Here is a 16,265-nt window from a genome sequence, read left to right as displayed (position 1 = left end):
GCTGCTCTGACCCTGCAGGGGCCAGTGGGTGTCTAGAGCCTGCAGGGGGGTGTCTGGAGCTGGGCTAGAGCCTGCAGGGGGGTGTCTGGAGCTGGACTAGATTCTGCAGCGGGGTGTCTGGAGCTGGGCTAGAGCCTGACGGTGGCCAGGGTGGTGTATGGAGCTGGGCTAGAGCCTGACGGAGGCTAGGGGGTGTCTGGAGCTGGGCTAGAGCCTGACGGAGGCTAGGGTGTGTCTGGAGCTGGGCTAGAGCCTGACGGTGGCCAGGGTGGTGTATGGAGCTGGGCTAGAGCCTGACAGAGGCTAGGGGGTGTCTGTAGCTGGGCTAGAGCCTGACGGAGGCCAGGAGGTGTCTGGAGCTGGGCAAGAGCCTGACGGAGGCTGCATGGAGGCAGGCAGAGACTGGCATTCAACACAAGCTCCAGAAGGGGAGCCAAGCTCACAGCTCACAGCACACAGCTCACAGCACACAGCATACAACACAGAGCATCACTGGATATGCACGCAGCACACACACACCCACGCATCCTCGTCCTCCTCCTCCTCCTCCTCCTCCTCCTCCTCCGCCTCCTCCTCCTCCTCCTCCTCTGCTTCCTGTCTCCTACCGGCTGCCTGGTTCCCTTTCTCCACCAGGGAGGGCTGTGTGTTCACGGTAAGCATCACAATCCTCCTCCTCCTCCTCCTCCTTCTCCTCCTCCGCCTCCTCCTCCTCCTCCTCCTCCTCTGCCTCCTCCTCCTCCTCCGCCTCCTCCTCCTCCTCCTCTGCTTCCTGTCTCCTACCGGCTGCCTGGTTCCCTCTCTCCACCAGGGAGGGCTGTGTGTTCACGGTAAGCGTCACAATCCTGCTCTTCCTTCATCTCAACTGGATTTTCCCTCTCTCCTCTTTTGTGCCTCCTCCCTTTTTGTGATGAATCATTATCCTCTCTCTGCCTGTGTTATTTCAGGGATTGTGGGTGCTGCTGTATGTGGAGGCTAGTTAGTCAGGGATTGCATGCAGGCAGCCTCCCATCTTTATACTCCATTATCAGAGAGAGCGAGAGAGAGAGAGATGAGGGCTGTGACTCAGGGAAGCAGATCTGGCTGTACGGTAGAGACACTAGAGAGATAGACATGCAGAAGACTGTTCTGTGTTCATTTTAGGAGAATGTGCCACAGCTCATAGCAGAAAATGGCGGTTCTAGCACAGTTCCCCAGCTAAGGCAGGCAAGGGAGCAGACAGACAGACAGCGTTCACGTCACATACTGGATCATGGTTTTAAGGTTGGTCTAACTCTAATCATACGCTTGTTTGAGTTCCTGTTGGAGAGAGGTAGAGAGAGAGAGGTAGAGGTATGGCAGAGAATGCTGCAGGGTGGAGCTTTTGCATACCTTCTGCTATCTGTAGGTGTGATGTGTAACTGTGACTGTGTTGTGTATCTGTGACTGTGATGTGTATCTGTGACTGTGATGTGTATTTGTGACTGTGATGTGTAACTGTGACTGTGTTGTGTTTCTGTGACTGTGATGTTTAACTGTGACTGTGGTGTGTATCTGTGACTGTGATGTGTATCTGTGACTGTGGCATGTATCTGTGACTGTGATGTGTAACTGTGACTGTGTTGTGTATCTGTGACTGTGATGTTTACCTGTGACTGTGGTGTGTATCTGTGACTGTGTTGTGTATCTGTGACTGCGATGTGTATCTGTGACTGTGGCGTGTATCTGTGACTGTGATGTGTATCTGTGACTGTGATGTGTATCTGTGACTGTGATGTGTGTCTGTCAGATAGCTTGTTGTTCTTCAGTATAATGGTCATGAGGATGCATGTGGGCCTTGTTGTGTGTTAAACCTCTCTGTTAGTAGAAGCTGCCGCAGCATCTCTCTCTCTCTCTATGTAAACCAATATGGGTCCAGCCAGCCAGAGATGTTGGTCGGGTCGCTCCAGTCTCTGCCAGCCAGAGATGTTGGTCGGGTCGCTCCAGTCTCTGCCAGCCAGACATGTTGGTCGGGTCGCTCCACTCTCTGTCAGCCAGAGATGTTAGTCGGGTCGCTCCAGTCTCTGCCAGCCAGACATGTTGGTCGGGTCGCTCCGGTCTCTGTCAGCCAGAGATGTTGGTCGGGTCGCTCCAGTCTCTGCCAGCCAGACATGTTGGTCGGGTCGCTCCAGTTTCTGTCAGCCAGAGATGTTGGTCGGGTCGCTCCAGTCTCTGCCAGCCAGAGATGTTGGTCGGGTCGCTCCAGTCTCTGCCAGCCAGAGATGTTGGTCGGGTCGCTTTAGTCTCTGCCAGCCAGAGATGATGTAATTATTTTGACAGGTGCAGATCCAAAACTGCCTGCAATTTGTATGTTCAAATCGAATCAAACTTTATTTGTCACATGTCGACTTTACAGTGAAACGCTTAGTTACAAGCCCTTAACCAACAGTTAACAGTTCAAGAAGAATTAAGAAAATATTTACCAAATAAACTAAAGTTAAACATTATCAACAAATTAACACAATAAAATAACAATAACGAGGATATATACAGGGGGTACTGGTACAGAATCAGTGTGGAGGCTATATACAGGGAGTACCGGTACAGAGTCAATGTGGAGGCTATAAACAGGTGGTACCGGTACAGAGTCAATGTGGAGGCTATAAACAGGGGGTACTGGTACAGAGTCAGTGTGGAGGCTATATACAGGGGGTACCGGTACAGAGTCAGTGTGGAGGCTATATACAGGGGGTACCGGTACAGAGTCAGTGTGGAGGCTATATACAGGGGGTACTGGTACAGAGTCAGTGTGGAGGCTATATACAGGGGGTACTGGTACAGAGTCAATGTGGAGGCTATATACAGGGGGTACCGATACAGAGTCAGTGTGGAGGCTATATACAGGGGGTACTGGTACAGAGTCAGTGTGGAGGCTATATACAGGGGGTACCGATACAGAGTCAGTGTGGAGGCTATATACAGGGGGTACCGATACAGAGTCAATGTGGAGGCTATATACAGGGGGTACCGATACAGAGTCAATGTGGAGGCTATATACAGGGGGTACCGGTGCAGAGTCAGTGTGGAGGCTATATACAGGGGGTACTGGTACAGAGTCAGTGTGGAGGCTATATACAGGGGGTACTGGTACAGAGTCAGTGTGGAGGCTATATACAGGGGGTACTGGTACAGAGTCAGTGTGGAGGCTATATACAGGTGGTACCGGTACAGAGTCAATGTGGAGGCTATAAACAGGGGGTACTGGTACAGAGTCAGTGTGAAGGCTATATACAGGGGGTACCGGTACAGAGTCAATGTGGAGGCTATATACAGGGGGTACCGGTACAGAGTCAGTGTGGAGGCTATATACAGGGGGTACCGGTACAGAGTCAGTGTGGAGACTATATACAGGGGGTACCGGTACAGAGTCAATGTGGAGGCTATATACAGGGGGTACTGGTACAGAGTCAATGTGGAGGCTATATACAGGGGTACCGATACAGAGTCAATGTGGAGGCTATATACAGGGGGTACTGGTACAGAGTCAATGTGGAGGCTATATACAGGGGGTACTGGTACAGAGTCAGTGTGGAGGCTATATACAGGGGGTACTGGTACAGAGTCAATGTGGAGGCTATAGACAGGGGGTACTGGTACAGAGTCAATGTGGAGGCTATATACTGGGGGTACCGGTACAGAGTCAATGTGGAGGCTATATACAGGGGGTACTGGTACAGAGTCAATGTGGAGGCTATATACTGGGGGTACTGGTACTGAGTCAATGTGGAGGCTATATACAGGGGGTACCGGTACAGAGTCAATGTGGAGGCTATATACTGGGGGTACTGGTACTGAGTCAATGTGGAGGCTATATACAGGGGGTACCGGTACAGAGTCAATGTGGAGGCTATATACAGGGGGTACTGGTACAGAGTCAATGTGGAGGCTATATACAGGGGGTACTGGTACTGAGTCAATGTGGAGGCTATATACAGGGGGTACCGGTACAGAGTCAATGTGGAGGCTATATACTGGGGGTACTGGTACTGAGTCAATGTGGAGGCTATATACAGGGGGTACCGGTACAGAGTCAATGTGGAGGCTATATACAGGGGAACTGGTACAGAGTCAATGTGGAGGCTATATACAGGGGGTACCAGTACAGAGTCAATGTGGAGGCTATATACAGGGGAACTGGTACAGAGTCAATGTGGAGGCTATATACAGGGGGTACCGGTACAGAGTCAATGTGGAGGCTAAATACAGGGGGTACCAGTACAGAGTCAATGTGGAGGCTATATACAGGGGGTACTGGTACAGAGTCAATGTGGAGGCTATATACAGGGGTTACCGGTACAGAGTCAGTGTGGAGGCTATATACAGGGGGTACCGGTGCAGAGTCAGTGTGGAGGCTATATACAGGGGGTACTGGTACAGAGTCAATGTGGAGGCTATATACAGGGGGTACTGGTACAGAGTCAATGTGGAGGCTATATACTGGGGGTACCGGTACAGAGTCAATGTGGAGGCTATATACAGGGGGTACTGGTACAGAGTCAATGTGGAGGCTATATACTGGGGGTACTGGTACTGAGTCAATGTGGAGGCTATATACAGGGGGTACCGGTACAGAGTCAATGTGGAGGCTATATACTGGGGGTACTGGTACTGAGTCAATGTGGAGGCTATATACAGGGGGTACCGGTACAGAGTCAATGTGGAGGCTATATACAGGGGGTACCGGTACAGAGTCAATGTGGAGGCTACATACTGGGGGTACTGGTACTGAGTCAATGTGGAGGCTATATACAGGGGGTACCGGTACAGAGTCAATGTGGAGGCTATATACAGGGGGTACTGGTACAGAGTCAATGTGGAGGCTATATACAGGGGAACTGGTACAGAGTCAATGTGGAGGCTATATTCAGGGGGTACCAGTACAGAGTCAATGAGGAGGCTATATACAGGGGAACTGGTACAGAGTCAATGTGGAGGCTATATACAGGGGGTACCGGTACAGAGTCAATGTGGAGGCTATATACAGGGGGTACCGGTACAGAGTCAGTGTGGAGGCTATATACAGGGGGTACCGGTACAGAGTCAGTGTGGAGGCTATATACAAGGGGTACCGGTACAGAGTCAGTGTGGAGGCTATAGACAGGGGTTACCGGTACAGAGTCAATGTGGAGGCTATATACAGGGGGTACCGGTACAGAGTCAGTGTGGAGGCTATATACAAGGGGTACCGGTACAGAGTCAATGTGGAGGCTATATACAGGGGGTACCGATACAGAGTCAGTGTGGAGGCTATATACAGGGGGTACCGGTACAGAGTCAGTGTGGAGGCTATATACAGGGGGTACCGGTACAGAGTCAGTGTGGAGGCTATATACAGGGGGTACCGATACAGAGTCAATGTGGAGGCTATATACAGGGGGTACCGGTACAGAGTCAATGTGGAGGCTATATACAGGGGGTACCAGTACAGAGTCAGAGTGGAGGCTATATACAGGGGGTACCGGTACAGAGTCAATGTGGAGGCTATATACAGGGGGTACCGGTACAGAGTCAATGTGGAGGCTATATACAGGGGGTACCGGTACAGAGTCAGTGTGGAGGCTATATACAGGGGGTACCGGTACAGAGTCAGTGTGGAGGCTATATACAGGGGGTACCGGTACAGAGTCAATGTGGAGGCTATATACAGGGGGTACCGGTACAGAGTCCATGTGGAGGCTATATACAGGGGGTACCGGTACAGAGTCAATGTGGAGGCTATATACAGGGGGTACCGGTACAGAGTCAATGTGGAGGCTATATACAGGGGGTACCGGTACAGAGTCAATGTGGAGGCTATATACAGGGGGTACCGGTACAGAGTCAGTGTGGAGGCTATATACAGGGGGTACCGGTACAGAGTCAGTGTGGAGGCTATATACAGGGGGTACCGGTACAGAGTCAGTGTGGAGGCTATATACAGGGGGTACCGGTACAGAGTCAATGTGGAGGCTATATACAGGGGGTACCGGTACAGAGTCAATGTGGAGGCTATGTACAGGGGGTACTGGTACAGAGTCAATTTGGAGGCTATATACAGGGGGTACCGGTACAGAGTCAATTTGGAGGCTATATACAGGGGGTACCGGTACAGAGTCAGTGTGGAGGCTATATACAGGGTATTACGGTACAGAGTCAATGTGGAGGCTATATACAGGGGGTACTGGTACAGAGTCAATGTCGAGGCTTTATACAGGGGGTACCGGTACAGAGTCAGTGTGGAGGCTATATACAGGGGGTACTGGTACAGAGTCAATGTGAAGGCTATATACAGGGGGTACCGGTACAGAGTCAATGTGGAGACTATAGACAGGGGGTACCGGTACAGAGTCAGTGTGCAGGGGTACAAGTTAGTTGGGGTCATTTGTACATCTAGGTACAGTTGAAAACGCACTGTAGTTGTTCAACTAGCCTACCTGGTTAAATAAAAGGTGAAATTAAAGGTGAAATTAAAGGTAGGGGTGGAGTGACTGTGCAAAGATAATAAACAGCGAGTAGCAGCAGTGTACAAAACACATGGGGGGCGGGGTATGATTAATTGTTTAGGAGTCTGATGGCTTCTGGGTAAAAGCTGTTAAGGAGCCTTCTGGTCCTAGACTTGGTGCTCCGGTACCACTTATCGTGCGGTAGCAGAGAACACGGTCTATGACTTTGATGGTCTTTCCGGAGTTTGATAGAATGACACAGCATTTTATATAGGTCCTGGATGGTGACTTATAGCGTGTTAAGGATGTGCATATTGTAGTTGTTCTGGGTACGTTCATGTGTGTAGAGATGGTTGAAACATATTGTAGTTGTTCTGGGTATGTTCAGAACAACTCTGTGGTCTCTGTGGTGGAGTAGTTAGTCACCCTTATTACAGAACAACTCTGTGGTCTCTGTGGTGGGGTAGTTAGTCACCCTTATTACAGAACAACTCTGTGGTCTCTGTGGTGGGGTAGTTAGTCACCCTTATTACAGAACAACTCTGTGGTCTCTGTGGTGGGGTAGTTAGTCACCCTTATTACAGAACAACTCTGTGGTCTCTGTGGTGGGGTAGTTAGTCACCCTTATTACAGAACAACTCTGTGGTCTCTGTGATGGGGTAGTTAGTCACCCTTATTACAGAACAACTCTGTGGTCTCTGTGATGGGGTAGTTAGTCACCCTTATTACAGAACAACTCTGTGGTCTCTGTGGTGGAGTAGTTAGTCACCCTTATTACAGAACAACTCTGTGGTCTCTGTGGTGGGGTAGTTAGTCACCCTTATTACAGAACACCTCTGTGGTCTCTGTGGTGAGGTGGTTAGTCACCCTTATTACAGAACAACTCTGTGGTCTCTGTGGTGGGGTAGTTAGTCACCCTTATTACAGAACAACTCTGTGGTCTCTGTGATGGGGTAGTTAGTCACCCTTATTACAGAACAACTCTGTGGTCTCTGTGATGGGGTAGTTAGTCACCCTTATTACAGAACAACTCTGTGGTAGGGTAGTTAGTCACCCTTAATACAGAACAACTCTGTGGTGAGGTAGTTAGTCACCCTTAATACAGAACAACTCTGTGGTCTCTGTGGTGGGGTAGTTAGTCACCCTTATTACAGAACAACTCTGTGGTCTCTGTGATGGGGTAGTTAGTCACCCTTATAACGTTGTTACGTTACAGCCTTATTCTAAAATTGATTAAATTAAAACGAATCCTCAGCCATATAAACACAATATCCCATAATGACAAAGCAAAAACAGGTTTTTAGAAACAGAAATACCTTATTTACATAAGTATTCAGACCCTTTGCTACGAGACACAAAATTGAGCTCAGGTGCATCCTGTTTCCATTGATCATCCTTGAGATGTTTCTACAACTTGATTGGAATCAACCTGTGGTAAATTCAATTGATTTGGACATAATTTGGAAAGGCACTTACCTGTCTATATAAGGTCCCACAGTTGACAGTGCTTGACAGAGCAAAAACCAAGCCATGAGGTAGAACCCTTTTGGGTTCTAGGTAGAACACTCTGTAGAAAGAGTTCTACCCTTTTGGGTTCCGTGTAGAACTCTTTCTACAGAGGGTTCTACCTGGAACCCAAAAGGGTTCTACCAGGAACCCAAAAGGGTTCTCATACGAGGACAGACAAAGACCCCTTTTTTTTCTAAGAGTGTAGAACAGGGTTATGGCTTTGAGAATAAGTCAAACTGGGATTAAGGTTTGTATTCATAGTTCAACTATAATGACCAGCAAAACACACCTCTCTCTCTTCTCACCTAAACCAAGAGAAGCATGCTGGTGCCTGGGACGTTTAGATTGTGACAGACACAAAACACCTCTCTCTCTTCTCACCCTAACCAAGAGAAGCATGCTGGTGCCTGGGACGTTTAGATTGTGACAGACACAACACACCTCTCTCTCTTCTCACCTAAACCAAGAGAAGCATGCTGGTGCCTGGGACGTTTAGATTGTGACAGACACAACACACCTCTCTCTCTTCTCACCCTAACCAAGAGAAGCATGCTGGTGCCTGGGACGTTTAGTTTGTGACAGACACAACACATCTCTCTCTCTTCTCATCCTAACCAAGAGAAGCATGCTGGTGCCTGGGACGTTTAGTTTGTGACAGACACAACACATCTCTCTCTCTTCTCACCTAAACCAAGAGAAGTATGCTGGTGCCTGGGACGTTTAGATTGTGACAGACACAACACACCTCTCTCTCTTCTCACCTAAACCAAGAGAAGCATGCTGGTGCCTGGGACGTTTAGATTGTGACAGACACAACACACCTCTCTCTCTTCTCACCTAAACCAAGAGAAGCATGCTGGTGCCTGGGACGTTTAGATTGTGACAGACACAACACACCTCTCTCTCTTCTCACCCTAACCAAGAGAAGCATGCTGGTGCCTGGGACGTTTAGATTGTGACAGACACAACACACCTCTCTCTCTTCTCACCTAACCAAGAGAAGCATGCTGGTGCCTGGGACGTTTAGATTGTGACAGACACAACACACCTCTCTCTCTTCTCACCTAAACCAAGAGAAGCATGCTGGTGCCTGGGACGTTTAGATTGTGACAGACACAACACACCTCTCTCTCTTCTCACCTAAACCAAGAGAAGCATGCTGGTGCCTGGGACGTTTAGATTGTGACAGACACAACACACCTCTCTCTCTTCTCACCCTAACCAAGAGAAGCATGCTGGTGCCTGGGACGTTTAGATTGTGACAGACACAACACACCTCTCTCTCTTCTCACCTAACCAAGAGAAGCATGCTGGTGCCTGGGACGTTTAGATTGTGACAGACACAACACACCTCTCTCTCTTCTCACCTAACCAAGAGAAGCATGCTGGTGCCTGGGACGTTTAGATTGTGACAGACACAACACACCTCTCTCTCTTCTCACCTAACCAAGAGAAGCATGCTGGTGCCTGGGACGTTTAGATTGTGACAGACACAACACACCTCTCTCTCTTCTCACCTAAACCAAGAGAAGCATGCTGGTGCCTGGGACGTTTAGATTGTGACAGACACAACACACCTCTCTCTCTTCTCACCTAAACCAAGAGAAGCATGCTGGTGCCTGGGAGGTTTAGATTGTGACAGACACAACACACCTCTCTCTCTTCTCACCTAAACCAAGAGAAGCATGCTGGTGCCTGGGACGTTTAGATTGTGACAGACACAACACACCTCTCTCTCTTCTCACCTAAACCAAGAGAAGCATGCTGGTGCCTGGGACGTTTAGATTGTGACAGACACAACACACCTCTCTCTCTCTACTGCACCTGCTGTCTCAACCTCTAAATGCTTGGCTATGAAAAACCAACTGACAACTGTTAGACTAGCTAACAGTGTGTTCAGAGGTGTTAGACTAGCTAACAGTGTGTTCAGAGATTTTAGACTACCTAGCAGTGTGATCAGAGCTGGTAAACTACCTAGCAGTGTGATCAGAGGTTTTAGACTAGCTAGCAGTGTGATCAGAGGTTTTAGACTACCTAGCAGTGTGTTCAGAGGTTTTAGACTAGCTAGCAGTGTGATCAGAGGTTTTAGACTAGCTAGCAGTGTGATCAGAGCTGGTAAACTAGCTAGCAGTGTGATCAGAGGTTTTAGACTACCTAGCAGTGTGATCAGAGGTTTTAGACTACCTAGCAGTGTGTTCAGAGGTTTTAGACTAGCTAGCAGTGTGATCAGAGGTTTTAGACTAGCTAGCAGTGTGATCAGAGCTGGTAAACTAGCTAGCAGTGTGATCAGAGCTGGTAAACTAGCTAGCAGTGTGATCAGAGGTTTTAGACTAGCTAGCAGTGTGATCAGAGGTTTTAGACTAGCTAGCAGTGTGATCAGAGGTTTTAGACTAGCTAGCAGTGTGATCAGAGGTTTTAGACTAGCTAGCAGTGTGATCAGAGGTTTTAGACTACCTAGCAGTGTGATCAGAGGTTTTAGACTAGCTAGCAGTGTGTTCAGAGGTTTTAAACTAGCTAGCAGTGTGTTCAGAGCTGGTAAACTACCTAGCAGTGTGATCAGAGGTTTTAGACTACCTAGCAGTGTGATCAGAGGTTTTAGACTAGCTAGCAGTGTGATCAGAGGTTTTAGACTAGCTAGCAGTGTGATCAGAGGTTTTAGACTAGCTAGCAGTGTGATCAGAGGTTTTAGACTACCTAGCAGTGTGATCAGAGCTGGTAAACTACCTAGCAGTGTGATCAGAGGTTTTAGACTAGCTAGCAGTGTGATCAGAGGTTTTAGACTAGCTAGCAGTGTGATCAGAGGTTTTAGACTAGCTAGCAGTGTGATCAGAGGTTTTAGACTACCTAGCAGTGTGATCAGAGGTTTTAGACTAGCTAGCAGTGTGATCAGAGGTTTTAGACTAGCTAGCAGTGTGATCAGAGGTTTTAGACTAGCTAGCAGTGTGATCAGAGGTTTTAGACTAGCTAGCAGTGTGATCAGAGGTTTTAGACTAGCTAGCAGTGTGATCAGAGGTTTTAGACTAGCTAGCAGTGTGATCAGAGGTTTTAGACTAGCTAGCAGTGTGATCAGAGGTTTTAGACTAGCTAGCAGTGTGTTCAGAGGTTTTAAACTAGATAGCAGTGCTAGCAGCTAGCAGTGTGATCAGAGGTTTTAGACTAGATAGCAGTGCTAGCAGCTAGCAGTGTGATCAGAGGTTTTAGACTAGATAGCAGTGCTAGCAGCTAGCAGTGTGATCAGAGGTTTTAGACTAGCTAGCAGTGCTAGCAGCTAGCAGTGTGATCAGTGGTCTTAGACTAGCTAGCAGGTGTTAGACTAGGTATCAGGTGTTAGACTAGGTATCAGGTGATTTACTAGGTATCAGGTGTTAGACTAGGTATCAGATGTTAGACTAGGTATCAGGTGATAGACTATGTATCAGGTGTTAGACTAGGTATCAGGTGATAGACTAGGTATCAGGTGTTAGACTAGGAATCAGATGATAGACTAGGTATCAGAAGTTAGACTAGGTATCAGATGATAGACTAGGTATCAGATGTTAGACTAGGTATCAGGGGATAGACTAGGTATCAGGTGTTAGACTAGGAATCTGTGTGATCAGAGGTGTTAGACTAGGTTTCAGATGTTAGACTAGGTATCAGGTGTTAGACTAGGTATCAGGTGTTAGACTAGGTATCAGGTGATATAATAGGTATCAGATGTTAGACTAGGTATCAGGTGATAGACTAGGTATCAGGGGATAGACTAGGTATCAGGTGATAGACTAGGTATCTGTGTGATCAGAGGTGTTAGACTAGGTATCAGGTGTTAGACTAGGTATCAGGTTTTAGACTAGTTATCAGGTGATAGACTAGGTATCTGTGTGATCAGAGGTGTTAGACTAGGTATCCAGGGTGTTTGTGTCCCAAATGGCACCCTATTCCCTATATAGTGCACTACTTTAGACCAGGACCCTATAGCACTACTATCTCCATAGGGCTCTGGCCAAAAGTAGCACTCAAGATAGTGTGCTAATTCCCAATCTTGTCCTCAAACCATCACCTTATCATTTATGTACTCAAGGTAAGTCAGTTAAGAACAAATTCTTATTTACAATGACCGCCTATCGGGGAACAGTGGGTTAAACTGCCTTGTTCAGGGGCAGAATGACAGATCGAATGTCAGCTCTGAGATTCGATCTAGCAACCTTTCCGTTACTTTCTCTGTATTCCTCCTCTCTGTATCCCTCCTCTCTGTATCCCTCCTCTCTGTATTCCTCCTCTGTATCCCTCCTCTCTGTATCCCTCCACTCTGTATCCCTCCTCTCTGTATCCCCCCTCTCTGTATCCCTCCTCTCCTGCTCTGTCTGTCAGAGGTCAGGGTTTGTGAAGGGGAATAGTCACATCTGTTATGTGGACTAGATTGTGACAGTACTGGCCTGGTGGGCACTGGGACACAGTAGCATTGGCACGAACACTGTCTGTCTGAGATACAGAACAGCCCAGGGGATATGGTACAGCTTCGCTCGGTCCAGGAATTAAATGTTTCCCGTCCAATGTCCAATTGTACTGTATTCCTGCGCTGTCAGACAGCTAGTGTTTTGGTAACTGTCAGATCAAAATGTCTTCTCTTTAGGAATATTTGTTGCCAACTTGCTGTAGTTATACTTTTATTTATATTTTTTCTCAATATTTCTTCACTGAAGGTTGAGCGTTCAAATCGTTCTTATTGAATGTCAGTACACTGCTCGCTTCTCTGCTGTGGCGTGAGAGATATTCCCAGTGGTCCAGAGATACCTCATTACTCAATGTGGCCGATATTACAATATTATAGTTGTTACAGTGTTAGAGGCTCACACATCATTTCTCATACGACATGACAAGGGTTTCTCTAGTGAATGAGACTACACCCTCTCCCTCTTTCCCCCTCTCTCTCTCTCTCTCTCTCTCTCTGTCTCTCTCTCTCTCTCTCTCTCTCTCTCTCGCTCTCTCTCTCTCTCTGTCTCTCTCTCTCTGTGTCTCTCGCTCTCTAGAAAGCTATCTATCTCTCTATCATTCCCTCCCTCCCTCTCTTTCTCTCTCTGTTTCTCTGTGTCTCTGTGTCTGTCTCTCCCCTCTCTCTCTCTCTCTCTCTCTCTCTCTCTCTCTCCCCCCCCTCTCTCTCCCCCTCTCTATCTCCCCCTCTCTCTATCTCCCTACCTCCCTCTATTTCCCTGTTCCTGCTCTGTCACTGTGATGGATGAGTGTCTCTACTGTCTGTTCTGTAAGGAGATGATCCAGAGAGAAGCCCAGGCTGTTGAACTGTTTGCTGACTTTACATTCCACGGTTTTGGGCAGAAAGCTATATTCTAGATGTGTTTGTTTCTAGTTCATTTAAATCTCTTTGCTGGTGGATTTGGTATTTATGCAGCAGTCTGTCACAACAGACTCGTTTCCCAGTAGTTTAAAATGTATTGTTTTAGTGATCGTTTCTCTGTCTTTTTGGTGGGGATGTGAACTGCTCAAACTGTCTGTCATATTCTGTGGTCAGTCCTTCAAATGTCATCATATTTCTTTTACATTTATTTAACTAGGCAAGTCAGTTAAGAACAAATTCTTATTTTCAAAGACGGCCTAGGAACAGTGGGTTAACTGCCTGTTCAGGGGCATGAACATATATGAACATGTGTCCTGTAGAATCATGACAATTCACAGGTTTTGCACCTCTCTCTCTCTCTCTCTCTCTCGATTCTTGTGGGTCCAGTCTGGACTGGCTCATGTATAATTCAACTAGCGTGCTGGTCGGGTAGAGAGAGAGTTGTGGCTTGGAAACGTGTCACTGTATTGGATTTCTCAACACAACAAAGTGGCTGTGTTTAATGTAGTCCTCATGTATCCGGGTCTGTGTATTGCCTGTTGGACATACTGTAGATCAGTGGTTCAACAGAGCGGGGGGGGAACTAAAAAGCTTTGAGATTGTAAGCTAACATACTGTAGGACCACAAACCAAGCTGCACCGAAGGCTTACATGGATATATTTAGGCTGATAGACATTCACATAGATGTACATACTGCTTCCACCCGGTTACTCAACCAGACTGTTAAACATCCATCACTAGCCGTTTACTACCCGGTTACTCAACGCTACACCTTAGAGGCTGCTGCCCTCTGTACATAGACCTGTCATCACTGGTTACTCAACCCTGCACCTTAGAGGCTGCTGCCCTCTGTACATAGACCTGTCATCACTGGTTACTCAACCCTACACCTTAGAGACTGCTGCCCTCTGTACATAGACCTGTCATCACTGGTTACTCAACCCTACACCTTAGAGACTGCTGCCCTCTGTACATAGACCTGTCATCACTGGTTACTCAACCCTGCACCTTAGAGACTGCTGCCCTCTGTACATAGACCTGTCATCACTGGTTACTCAACCCTGCACCTTAGAGGCTGCTGCCCTCTGTACATAGACCTGTCATCACTGGTTACTCAACCCTACACCTTAGAGGCTGCTGCCCTCTGTACATAGACCTGTCATCACTGGTTACTCAACCCTACACCTTAGAGACTGCTGCCCTCTGTACATAGACCTGTCATCACTGGTTACTCAACCCTGCACCTTAGAGGCTGCTGCCCTCTGTACATAGACCTGTCATCACTGGTTACTCAACCCTGCACCTTAGAGACTGCTGCCCTCTGTACATAGACCTGTCTTTACTGGTTACTCAACCCTACACCTTAGAGGCTGCTGCCCTCTGTACATAGACCTGTCATCACTGGTCACTTTAATTATGTTACTGCATTTTAGTAAATGCCACTCTGACATTGCTCGTCCTAATATTTATATATTTCTTAATTCCATTATTTTACCTTTAGATTTGTGTGTATTGTTGTGAAATTGTTAGGTATGACTGCACTGTTGGAGCGAGAAACACAAGCATTTTCACAACACCCGCAATAACATCTGCTAAACATGTATGTATATGTGACCAATAACATATGATTTAATGGGAGTGGATCTGCCATGGAATATACATGAACATTTGTGTATTCACTGTACACATAGCTGCAGTTATCTGCTGGTACGAAAAAACTAACAGGGCAAGTCAAGGATGTTTTTTTATGTGCTCTATTGGTCGAACACAGGTGAATGTTATGAGCTTGTTGGAACCAGTCTGATCTCAGGAGATTATTATTATTATTATTATTATTATTAATATTATTATTGTTATTATTATTATTATTATTGTTGTTATTATTGTTATTATTATTGTTATTATTATTGTTATTATTAGTATTGTTATTATTATTATTATTATTATTATTATTGTTATTATTGTTATTATTATTGTTATTATTATTATTATTATTATTATTATTGTTACTATTATTATTATGATTGTTATTATTATGATGATTATTATTGTTATTATTATTATTATTATTGTTATTATTATTATTATTATGATTATTGTTATTATTGTTATTATTATTATTATTATTGTTATTATTGTTATTGTTATTATTATTATTGTTATTATTATCCCATTGTGTTTACTTCAGGTGAGCACAGCGGTCAGTCTGTTTGACCAGGCTAGAATGTTATTACAGGAGGCTGACGATGACAAGAGGATTAGAGGATTGGGTCGTGTGACGTGATGCAGATTTACCTTGTCATGACACAATGACACACATGTTGGAGAAGACTTTCAAAGACTCCTCCTCCTGATGTTTATATTATCCGAATCATTTGGTCTACGTTTTGCCTAGCCTTCATTTCTCAGAGATTCCACAGAATGGGAAACCGAAAAGGCTTGGGAACCTGAAGTTACCCTTTGGAAGTGCTGGTGGAAACCGGTGTGAGGCAAGTCTGTCTGCAAGTCTGTCTGCAAGTCTGTCTGCAAGTCTGTCTGCAAGTCTGTCTGCAAGGCTGCTTGGATATGCTGTAGTAGAGCTTGAATTGACACACTTACAGTTGGAATAATTCTAGACACCCTCCCTATGGATCATATTCCTGTTTATCACGTAACCGTGTTTCTGTCTTGTGTTCTCTTTCTCATCCTTTTCCTCCTCCTCTTCCTCCTCCTCTTTCTCCTCCTCTTCCTCCTCCTCTTCCTCCTCCTCTTTCTCCTCCTTTTCTTCCTCCTCCTCTTCCTCCTTCTCTTCCTCCTTCTCTTCCTCCTCCTCTTCCTCCTCCTCTTCTGTCTTCTTCTTCTTCCAGGTGGGACAGAAGAAGTAGACAAAGACGTCAAACTCTTAAGTTGTTGTCTAACTTGTTATGAATGGATCAACAGTCTAACTTGTTATGAATGGATCAACAGTCTAACTTGTTATGAATGGATCAATAGTCTAACTTGTTAT

The 16,265-nt window shown here is 46.4% G+C and overlaps 1 protein-coding gene across 11 annotated transcripts in view; it reads left to right on the top strand.

Annotated features, from left to right (window-relative positions):
* The first annotated feature begins 932 nt into the window (after nucleotides 1-932).
* Nucleotides 933-16,265, top strand: part of LOC110515988 (janus kinase and microtubule-interacting protein 3) — a 107,067-nt gene continuing 91,734 nt past the window's right edge. For 10 of the 11 annotated variants that reach the window (XM_090217769.1, XM_090217768.1, XM_090217764.1 and 7 more), the window contains exon 1: nucleotides 938-1,260. The gene's annotated coding sequence lies outside the window, so the exon portion shown is untranslated. Of the gene's footprint in view, nucleotides 1,261-16,265 lie in introns of all 11 variants that reach the window. The other variant, XM_090217762.1, reaches the window with a different exon arrangement.

This window comes from Oncorhynchus mykiss, chromosome 23 (genome assembly GCF_057628025.1).
Source record: "Oncorhynchus mykiss isolate SJ-2025 chromosome 23, ASM5762802v1, whole genome shotgun sequence".
In the NCBI taxonomy this organism is placed as follows: Eukaryota; Metazoa; Chordata; class Actinopteri; order Salmoniformes; family Salmonidae; genus Oncorhynchus; species Oncorhynchus mykiss.
Note: the sequence above shows the minus strand (reverse complement) of the source record. Positions and strands in the feature narration are given on the sequence as shown.